Source organism: Corythoichthys intestinalis, chromosome 20 (genome assembly GCF_030265065.1).
Source record: "Corythoichthys intestinalis isolate RoL2023-P3 chromosome 20, ASM3026506v1, whole genome shotgun sequence".
Lineage (NCBI taxonomy): Eukaryota > Metazoa > Chordata > Actinopteri > Syngnathiformes > Syngnathidae > Corythoichthys > Corythoichthys intestinalis.
This window is the reverse complement of record NC_080414.1, coordinates 8,940,141-8,952,053: the sequence shown is the minus strand read 5'-3', so window position 1 is coordinate 8,952,053 and position 11,913 is coordinate 8,940,141.

Sequence of the window (11,913 nt, the reverse complement as noted above, 5' to 3'; positions counted from 1 at the left end):
CTTTTTTTTTTTTTTTTTTTTTTTTTTTTTTAACAAAAGCAGTCTTGCTCAGAATTCTCCTTCCTCCAGAAAATTTTGATTCTAAGATTTCCAATGATGTATCACACATGCATATAGGAAATTTGAAATTTGTCCAAATTGGGGATCTCAGAGCGGAACTTCAAGTCACCTGGATGTTTTCTGCCATATGCATATGCATATGTACATGTACGGTAAATCTAACTTACTGTAGTTACCAATACAGTGCCCCTTATTCGGTAGTTTTTTGTACTCCAAGTGTTAAATTTACACACAAATTTGAGGCATCTTCTACAAACGCAAGGGTTCATATGGTAGCTACCCTGCCATCATGTCAGGTTTTGACTTGGATCAGCTGAAAACACCATCTGCATTGCGATGAGGAGGCAGTCTTTGTTAACTCCAGTGTCTGACAGGCCTCTCTAGGCATCTGAGGTGAAGATACACAACTGTTTACTCTCCCTCTGCCTGGCTCACAATGATTTATTCATAGCACACTGGTAGTCGTATGTCATATGGAGATGCCTTTGCCCCTCCCTTCAATGAAAACACCCTTCTCTGCATTTCTCTTTTAATTTTAAAACAGTTAAGGCGTGAGCGACACTTCACTTTCCTGGCAAAGTGAAACATACTTTTGTCTTTTGTGAGAAAATATGATGATGAATGATGTCTGTTTTCCTGCGCCAAGGTAACTCTATTGTTATAGACAGTCACGATCATTTGAAAAATAAATCCATTAGAAATAAAGGGTCAAATTTGCCATTTTAACGATTTATAACCGAGAAATATTGTCGACTTTACTCTTCACTTTTTTTTTTTTTTTTAAAACTAGTTTTCATCATGGCTAACCCAAGCTAACCGGAGACGGGTAGTGTAGCCAAACATTTTACTCAAGTAAGAGTAGGGTTACTTCTAAAAAATATTACTCACGTAAAACTAGTCATCCAAAAATAGTATTTGTTGAAAAGAATACTCATGGAATGAGTAACATTGTGAGTAACTGCTTACAATGTTTGATTTAAAAAAATATTTTTTTTTCTCAGCACAACTTCATCGATGTGAACTGTTATTATAATACTGTACTATAAGCTTTTACATGAGCATTTTAGGCCAAAGAAATACATAAAAAAAAAAAAAATCACTGAATTCAGACGAGAACAACAACTATGAAACGTTACCCGTCCGAAGAGCATAAGTTCCCTCTCGTGGAGAAAAAAACATTAGGGCAGCAACTAACGATTATTTTCATAATTGATTAATCGGGCGATTAATTAAATCAGATTCATGTCACTCTCATCAATTACCTTCACAATTCACCAGGAAGTTGTTTTAGGCATGTTGTAAGTAACAATGAAGACAAAATGGATTAATATTTCCTTCAAAAATAATATTTTATTACTGCTTCCTGACTTAACTGTAGTCGACAACTGTATCGATTATTGAATATGTTGGCAATTAATTAAACGATTTTAATTGGTTACTTGTTGTGAATGTATAAAATAAACATTTTAGCTCAAACAAAAACTTATGTTGGTCTTAACAGGGTGCAGCTGGATTCTGCCATGTTAATTGAGATATGTCATATTTACATTTGCCAGTAGAAGGCAGTGTATCCACCCAAATCAATAAAACTAAATGCAAACACTTTCAAAACAAACCATAACAATGCCACTCATTATAAACAAATGCTCGAAGCAGCAAAATTTGATTTGAAGCTTTTATCTAATCGAATTACTGGAGTAAATCGATTAATCGTTGCAGCACTAAACTCATTTTATGTTTTACCATAAAATGTCCAAATCCGGACTTGTTGGACTCTAATGAATCTTCATTGAAGAAATACCAAATGTCTATCTACATGCACAAAAAATATATTTTAGAAGAGACAAACTTGCTTCTTTGAAGGCATTTTTCTGCAAATGTGCAACCTGCTTTTGAAAGCGATGTAACTACTATAATCAGCACATGAACAGACGAGCTGGTTTCACTACTATAAGTTGTTGTCAGAGACAATGTTTGTGTTCCTTTTTCATCAAAATTACTGTTTTGCATGGAAATTCCGCCCTGGAGGAGGTTCTCACTTTTGAAGCAGTTCACTCTGGAGAATCCATCCATCGCAATGTCTGCTGGCTGAGATTTATGATCCGGCCCTGCCATCTGGTGCACCGCGTGGTACACCCATTTTTCACTTTCAAACTGGGATGATGTTGACAGCTTGAATTAGCTGGGAAACATATATATTGCTGTAAATGGTCATGCCAAGCAAACATGGGTGGGATAGGGCAGTAATGATGAAGGCAGTGTTGCCTGCTGGCAACAGATGTCTCCGACTGAAAGGTGCAGTTTTATTAATTCTTGAGATGCTCATAACCGGCAGTGCTTAGACCCTCTCTTTCTCTATTTGTCATGCATTAGGAGCCTCTACAGCCTAATTAGCCTTGCTAGACAAGGGACCGCCTGCTTCAGCATTAGCTCTTTTTTGAAACAGCCACCCATATCGGTGATTATTGTATCCCTGTAGGGTACACTGGATTTATAGTATGCTGGAGAGTTTTCTTTGAACATAGGTAATGGGTTTATTTAAAACATGATTGCTTATCTTGTATTCAGTACTGTAAAAATAATTGGTAGGGAACCAGGGAAAATTGTTGCTCTCTATCAAAACCACAACCATTGAAATAGATAGTCGAGTAGATGATATACAAATTTTAACATAATATTGGAATATATTAATATAGGCTTTTCATGATTAGTTTTAGGTCAATATGCATGTTGCTTTCAAAGGGAATGTAGAAGCATTATGCCTTTGTACAAGGGCTTGTCACAATTTAGTATAGCAGCTATGCATATTGAGCAGTAGAGGCCTTCAAATGAAGATGCTTAGGATTTGTTATGTGAGCAGACCATTCATGGTCTATAATTTAAATGAACAATACATGATTGAAAAATAATGAATTATAAACTCATTACAAATAACTACTGCATTACCAGAAAGAAATAGTCGCTAAGGAAAATAGAAATGTAATAGAATACAAGATCAATGCATCTTGGGAATTGTCATTGCATTGGCATGTCCTGTGATTGCATGCCTGTATTTGTAATGCTTTAGTCATCTCTAGAGACGTCCCGATCGATCGGTGTCCCGATCGATCGAGTCCGATCACGTCATTTTCAAAGTAACGAAATCGACAAAAAAATATCGGACATGCCTTTTTTTTTAATATATGTATATTTTTTAATAAAATAATTTTCTAATTGTATTTAACGTTACAGACATAATATGTTACACTCATCCAGAGTCTTTAGTTTAGGCTTAAGGTAGGGTTATCAAATTTATCCCGTTAACAGCGGTAATTAATTTTTTCACAAATTTATCACGTTAAAATATTCAACGCAATTAACGCATGCGGTGGACGACCCACTCACGTATTGTTGTGTTCAATCTGTAATGGCGCTGTTTTACCTATATATAGAGCTAAAAGGCGAATTTTGGCAGCCTTTGGAGCATTTTAATTGGCTAAAGCCTTACAATCCCTCTCCCTATGATTAGAACTATCGTGGGAAATAATGTTGGGAAGAATGGTAGTAATTGATCTTTTTCTTAACACCCTATGTTATTTCCCAACGCAGAGAAAATATATCAATTGGTACCACTTCACACAGTCATGGGTGCACTTCCCATCATGCATTTGGGCACAACAGTTAAATGGCTACAGTATCATTTACTGAAAGCTCAACAAATACACTAGATGGCAATATTTAGTCGCAATATACAAAGTCACATTTATGCTTTAAGAATTACAAGTCTTTCTATCCGTGGATCCCTCTCACAGAAAGAATGTTAATAATGTAAATGCCATCTTGAGTCATAATAAACAAATACAGTACTTATGTACTGTATGTTGAATGTATATATTCGTCCGAATTTTATTCATTTTTTTCTTAATGCATTGCCAAAATGTATATGATCGGGAAAAATTATCGGGAATGATTGGAATTGAATCGGGAGCAAAAAAACATGATCGGAACAACCCTAGTCGTCTCCTATTGGCTCTTTGGTGTAACTACTATAAATGTGAGTTAATTGTGAATGATTCCTTTTATTTAATTATGGACATTTTGGGTCATTTCAATTTATATTATTTATATGGGATATTTATTTTCTATAACTTCACTTGATTTTTTTTTACAGAATGTTTATTTTAATTATTACATACAGTGGGGAGAACAAGTATTTGATACACTGCCAATGGGTTTTCCCATTGTCAGTGTATCAAATACTTGTTCTCCCCACTGTGTATATATATATATATATATATATATATATATATATATATATATATATATATATATATATATATATGTATATACACACACACACACATATATGTATATGTATATATATATACACACACACATATATATGTATATGTATATGTATATATACGTATATATATGTATTAGGGCTGTCAAACGATTAAAAATTTTTTAATCGAGTTAATCACTGCTTAAAAATTAATCGTAATTAATCGCAATTCAAACTATCTATAAAATATGCCATATTTTTCTGTAAATTATTGTTGGAATGGAAAGATAAGACACAAGACTGATATATACGAGGGGCATTCAAAAAGTTATGCACTCAAGTGCATTGCTTGTACAGGATTTTACCTATATTGTTTATATTTGGCACAAACATCATATTACACACCTTTTTATGATTGTTATATGTGTTTTTCTTATTTTCAGATTTTTAAAGCTTAAACTACCTTCCAAAATGGCCGCCCCTCTTGAAGCTTGTCAGAAACAAAGAGCTGTAATCGAATTCCTTGTTGCAGAGGGACAAACCCCACTGAGGATTCACAACCAGCTGGAAAATGTCTACAAGGATGATACCAGAGACTATAGTACTGTAAAAAGATGGGTACAGCGATTTAAAAACAGTACTGAAGACCATGAAGAGGTGGGTAAAGCCAGCATAGCCGATAAGCCCCGTAGTGGTCGCCCATCCACCTCTGATGAGCTTCAAGAGGGGCAGCCATTTTGGAAGCTAGTTCTAAGCTTTAAAAATCTGAAAATAAGAAAAACACATAAAACAATCGCAAAAAGGTGTGTCCTATCATGTTTGTGCCAAATACAAACAAGATTGGTAAAATCCTGTACGAGCAATGCACTTGAGTGCATTACTTTTTGAATACCCCTCATACATTCAACATACTGTACATAAGTACTGCATTTGTTTATTATAACAATAAATCAACAAGATGGCATTAACATTATTAACATTCTGTTAAAGCGATCCATGGATAGAAAGATTTGTAGTTCTTAAAAGATAAATATTAGTACAAGTTATATACATTTTATATTAAAACCCCTCTTAATGTTTTCGTTTTAATCAAGTTTGTAAAATTTTCAATCAAAAAATTAACTAGTAGCTCGCCATTGTTGATATCAATAACAATTATGGTACTGAAACCCATAAAATCAGTCGCACTCAAGCACCACCAGAGGGCGACAAAAAAACCTCTCTAATATTTTCAAGTGGAAGAATTTGCACAATTAGTGGTCGACTAAATACTTATTTGCCCCACTGTATACTGTATTTCTGGATGTGGAAATTCCACTCGACATGTTTGATACCATCGCGCAAGAAGAAACTCAAAACACCTCCCCTATTTAGAAAAGTTGTATCACACTTCTGGCATTAAGTAAAATAAATTTAGAAATACAGTAGATACCACAGTGAGGAAAGAGCAATGGTTTGGTTTGCAATGTAGAGGAGCAACATGCATAATTACAATAAAATGACCGTTCCAGATGGCCTCAGCCACAGGTTATCAGGGATGGCTGGAGGGTTGGTTGAAGGAATCTAGCCAGGTTGACATGTGATTGATAACCTGTCAAGTCTGTTCTTGAGCATATCAAGGTCACTGATTGTAAAAGGACACATAAAATATTCAGTTAATTGATTTTCAGAGTTTTATACTCCGCTTTTTCTCTTAATGGCATTCAGGTTTGTTTGAATGATGTAAATTTAGCATACGTTAAGCCTTTGAAAGTCATGGTAGGAGAAGCCATTGCAATGCAATCCAAGCCTTTGACATATGGCCCCCTTCATTTTCATGATAAAGTGTAGGCAGGCAAGGAATAGAATAATGGGGAAAGAGAAATTACCTCGGGGAAATATGGATGGAAACATACCGACCAAAAATATTAATCAAAACATACATATACATTGACTATTTTTGGAAATAGGCAATTGGTGTTTTGTATGAAAAACCCGAATATAAGACGGCCTTGATTATAAGACAACCCCCTCTTTTTCAAAACTCAAGTTTGAGAAGGCTGTTTGAACACCAAATTAATTTTTATACAGAAAATAATCACAGCACGTCTGAAACAAATGATTATAACAATATATTTGAGGGAAAAAGCGTGTTATTTTGCCTCATTCAAATCTTAATATCTGAACATTTAAATATGTAAACTAAAGTGCAATCACATTCGTAAATGAATGGCTTCTGGTTTTTGAAATATAAATTAACCAATCTATTGTGATCAAACAACAAAATTGCAATAACTGCATTAACCATCAAAGTGAAGTCTAACTGTAACTGTAGTCTTGAAACAAATCTGAATAAGGAAAAACATTGCAATAAAATAATGCAAACTGGTTAAAATCGAGAGTAGCTGAGATCTGTCATGACCAGTGTTGTTAATTTTACTTTAAAAAAGTAATTAATTACAGTTACAAATTACTTCTCCCAAAAAGTAATTGCGTTAGTAAGTCAGTTACCTGAATGTAAGAGTAATTCGTTCCTTGGCAAAGTAACTAGTGATAATTTTCATGCCCCCCCGCCCCCCCCCCCCCAAAAAAAACAAAAAAAAAACAACAACAAAAAAAAACAGGTCACACAATGTGAAGTTTAAAGGGTTTTGGGGACAAGTGGCCCTAACCCAATTATTTACCCTCCACTTAACTAGACACAAGGGTATTGTGATAACTAGATAAAAACCTTTGCTATGTGTGGAAGTCATTTAAAGTTGTGAATCAACCGTTAAAGTTGTTAAAATTGCTCATGTTATTGCATTAGTTCCCTTCTGTCTACTTTCAACATGTGTAAGTTTGAAAACTTTCATCATTTAAAGATAGATTTAAGTCAAGATTTTGCCGATTTAAAAAAAAAAAAAAAGTTACTTTGGTTTGCTAGGAAGGATCTCTACATCAGAGCCTTTCTGAGAGGTCTACTGCTTTAAGATGGCGGCTGTTTACTAACGCATGTAGTCCTTAAAAAATGTTGCCAATGCAGCCGTGACTGTCATTTGCATCTAGTTCTATAATATGTGATATCTACCGTATCATGTGGGCGTAGTTTGTAGGCTATGGCTACAGTCAGATATTATTGGAGCCACCTAGCATCGCGTTTGCAACGGCGTCTTCCCCACTCCCGCTCTGCTCTCTCGTCTCCGTGAGTCCGTCTCTCTCAGACTTTTTTTATTCAACCAACTTAGTAACGCATAGTAACGCACGCCTTTCCCGCCTCAGTAACGGTAACGGCGTTGCCAAGATGATAAAACTAATTAATTAGATTACTCTTTACTGAAAAAAAAATAACGCCGTTAGTAACGCCGTTATTAACAACACTGGTCATGACAGAACATCGCTTCAATGATATCTGGCGCCATCTAGCATCGCGAATGGGCATACTGTCTATACCGCGAATATAAGACCACCTCCACTTTTTCAATCTTACCGTAATTTCCCGAATATAACGCGCACTTTTTTCCCCCAAAATCAACTTGTAAACTCATGGTGCGCATTATAAACGGGTACATGGATGGAGACAGAAATATATATGTGTTACATATATATATAAACTGATTTTTTTTCATTGACACGGCCACGTTGTGTTGAAGAAACGTATGCGGCGACCCGTTGCCGACCATTACGGTACGTGACGTCACCGTTTTGTTTCGGTAATACTTCACTCTAATCGTCTGTGTTAAATTCTGCTTTTTTCACTCTTCATAAAGCACAGAATTTCGTTTCTTGAACTCATTTGAATCGACGTTTATTGCAGCTCCGCAATTCGGACCATAACAAATGTAAGGACACACACTTCCTGTGTCCGTCAACTATATCGGTCCCTCGGGAAACTCAAACCCAAATAACAATAGTTCCTTTTATTACTCTCGTGTTGACAGCTATGAGCTCTCACTTATTTCCGACTTACGTTCTCACTTTCATTTTACCGTATCAATCCATGGAAGAAACATTTATTCATCATGAGGAAACGAGCAAGTTATACAGCAGCCTTTAAAAGAAAAGTCACATCTGTTTTGTTTTCTCCTAGATTCTGGTAAGTTGGAGAAGATGTCAAATCATATTATTACCATAAATATTGTCAGTTTACGTTAATGTTTTGAACTACCAATGTGCTATGCTTGTGCTGTGTTTCACCAGTCAGTAAAATGACATCTCTGTATCTGTACACAAGCTCTGTTTTCTTGTATTCTTCTATTTATTGGTGCTAAAATTAGGGTGCGCGTTATAAACGGGTACAATAATTTTCCCTAGATTTTACAAGTAAATTTGGGGTGCGCATTATACACGGGTGCGCCTTATATTCGGGAAATTACGGTATTTCCATGCAAAAAACACCGTCTTATATTCGGGCTAATAAGGTATGTTTATTTTACAAATAACACTTAACTGAGTTTTGATCAGGCAGTGTTTTTGGCTGCCCTTTCAATTTTTGTTTTAGTTTTTTTGGACGAAAATACTTTTCAGTCTTAGTCGTATTTTAGTCACGTTTTTAGCTCATCACGTCAACGTCATGAAAAAAAAAATTGTTCGTCGACGAAATATTTTCGTTTTCGTCATTGCTGACGAAAACAACACTGTGATCAAGTAATATTTAGGGAAGATGTAATGATTTGATGTTTACTCAAGGATTAAATAATAAGAAACGGTGGGCAACAAAACAGTTTGCATGTGGAAATTTGGCTCTTTAGTACCTTGAGACACAATCTTAAGAGTGACAATGCATCAAAGCGGCTCAGTAGTCTCTCAATCCTTCACTCAAGCAGTGAGTGTGACTTGTGCAGTAGAGTTGAGCAGGTGGCGGTCATCAGGAAATGGACAGGGAATCATTTTGATCTGGAAACTCGCTTCCGTTTCTCCATGTAGTTGTTAGATGCCAGACGGCAAAGAGGCTTGAGAGAGATGAAGTGGAGAGCAGGTGGCAGTTGCCTGTTGAACCAGGAATAGACTCTTTAGATCAGCCGCCAGAAGAGGAGAAACCACTCTTTCACAATGTGATTTCTACCCGGCTGATAGTAGCTCTAATTGTTCTTCCTACTCTGTCGGGAGTTTGTAACAACAGCAATGCGTTTCAGGGTAGGGCCCGTTATTGGGCTGAGGTGGAAAAAGCACATTAATTCTGTACTGCTTGTCCTGACAAGGGGGCCAGTGCTGGAACTTATCCCAGTTGACTACAGGGAGGGAACAGGATAGGAGGATATTTGTTGACATATTTTTAGTGTATAGGAATCGAACTGCTGACCCTTCGGTCCCAAGACAACTTGAGCTATCAACTGCGCCACGGCCTTTATACTGTATATCTAGGTCAGGGGTTTTCAACCCAGTCCTCAAGGCACACTGTGGGTCCTGGTTTTTGTTCCAGCCGATCCAGCAGAGACAGTTGAACCAATGAGGCTTCTGCTAAAACAAGCCACACCTGACTGCAATCAACTGATTGCACTTGTAAAACACCAGATTGGGGAAAAAGTGTTGTCATCTTGTTTGGTAAGAATGAAATCCTGCACCCACAGTGTGCCTTAGTGGAATAGGTTGGGAACCCCTGATCTAGGTCATAGTCTTCACTATCATTTGATGAGACAGCTCCTACAGGCATTGTGCCACTGCTAGAGGGCTGGGCCAGGCAGAGCGTTGTGGCAGCTTTCACTGCGATAAACTCACATGCTACGTTCTAACGCCAGATTTAGGTAGAAACAAGATGAAAGTTTTAGTGCATACAAGCAGGCAGGAGAATCTCGAGTGATTTGGTCGAGGATTGTAGGTAGTTATTATATAAAATAGCACCATGCATTCACTTTGAAATGCTGTGAAAAATTTTAAATGAATGGAAAAAATTAGCGTATCTTTAACTTGAAATATTTACGTAAAATGAATGATAACTGCCCGTTTTTTTGCTTACAACCAAGAATCTAGACCACCGGTGTCCAAACTTTTTGCAAAGGGGGCCAGATTTGGTGTGGTAAAAATGTGGGGGGGCCGACCTTGGCTCACATCCAACAATATATTTAAGCAAATTTTAGCAAGCCATTCTGTGTGTCACATTTGCTTCATTATTTTTTTAAGTGATAATTTCAACAATCTCGCAACTAGCCTTTGTGGCGTTCTCTTTTGACTCTCAGGCTCTTGCGAAATACTGCTGCTGTGAAATTAAACTAGCTTGAAGTTGCTTCAGTTTCTCTCTGCGTATCTTCTTGTCGTACATGTCAGCATGTCTTGTTTGGTAATATCGCCTCACACTGAACTCTTTAAAAACAACTACTGTCTCTTTGCAAATGAGGTAGACACAGTTGTTCCGTATTTTAGTGAAGAAATAGTCCAATTTCCATCTATCCTTGAAGCGTCGGTCGTCGCAGACAACTTTTTGTTGTTGTTGATTGTCACCGTTTTAGAAAATTGGAAGTCAAGGGTCACACGGGGTAATGTTCCCAAGAGTGCTGCTGCCTTTTAGTGGGTAAATGAGGAGCAGCATTTAGTGTGTAAGCTACTTCATATGCTGGTAGCAGTACGGCTGACCAATTTATTAAGTCTGTGTGCGGGCCAGGCGTTTTTGATCTTATGACAGAGGCTGGGGGCCGGATGAAATTTGACCACGGGCCGCATTTGGCCCCCGGGCCGCACTTTGGACACGTCTGATCTAGACTGTCTATAGAAATTCCGGGATTTACGCATTTATTTACAAGAATTTCAAATTTAAAAAGCTCTTTTGTGATTGCCGTAATGCTGGGTTTTGTATTTGTACACAATAGCTTAACTTTACATTCAAATAATCAGGCACTTATCAGCCAACTGCCCATTTTTTGGCAAAAAACTATTAATTCAGACATTTCTGCGTCCATACAAAAAAAAAACAAACAAAAAAAAAAAAAATCAGCTTTACGTGTTTTATTTTATGTAACATATCAATCTAAAAACGACGAATTCAACTTAAATAAGTTGTGATTGTATATAGAAAAATGCAAAATTTGCTTATGTTGAGTAAAATTAAGATGATTCTGCGTGATTTCCTCCTTAAGTTTCTGATTTGAAAACTGAGTGATTTATTAGCTGTTGGAAACTTGCACTAAATAAAAAAAAAAAAAAAAAAAAGAAGTCGCTATTTCGGCCAAAAACTTATATGATATGTTAAATATTGCAATTGATTCTGAAAATATACAGCGGGGCAAATAAGTATTTAGCCAACCAGTAAGTGTGCAACTTCTGTCACCTAAAAATATTAGAGAGGCCTGTAATCGTCAACATGGGTAAGCCTCAACCATGAGATGATGATGATGATGATGAAACTTGAGAGAGACAGAATGTGGGAAAAAAAAAAAACAGAAAGTGCAGATTCAGTCTTCCCAGCCAGGTGCATGTCTACAATTTTGTCTCTGGTGTCCTTCGACAGCTCTTTGGTCTTGCCCATAGTGGAGTTTGGAGTGTGACTGACTGAGGTTGTGGACAGGTGTTTTTTTATACTGATAATGAGTTAAAACAGGTGCCATTAATACTGGTAACGAGTGGAGCCTCATTAGAAGAATTTAGACCTCTTTGACAGCCAGAAATCTTGCTTGTTTGTAGGTGACCAAATACTTATT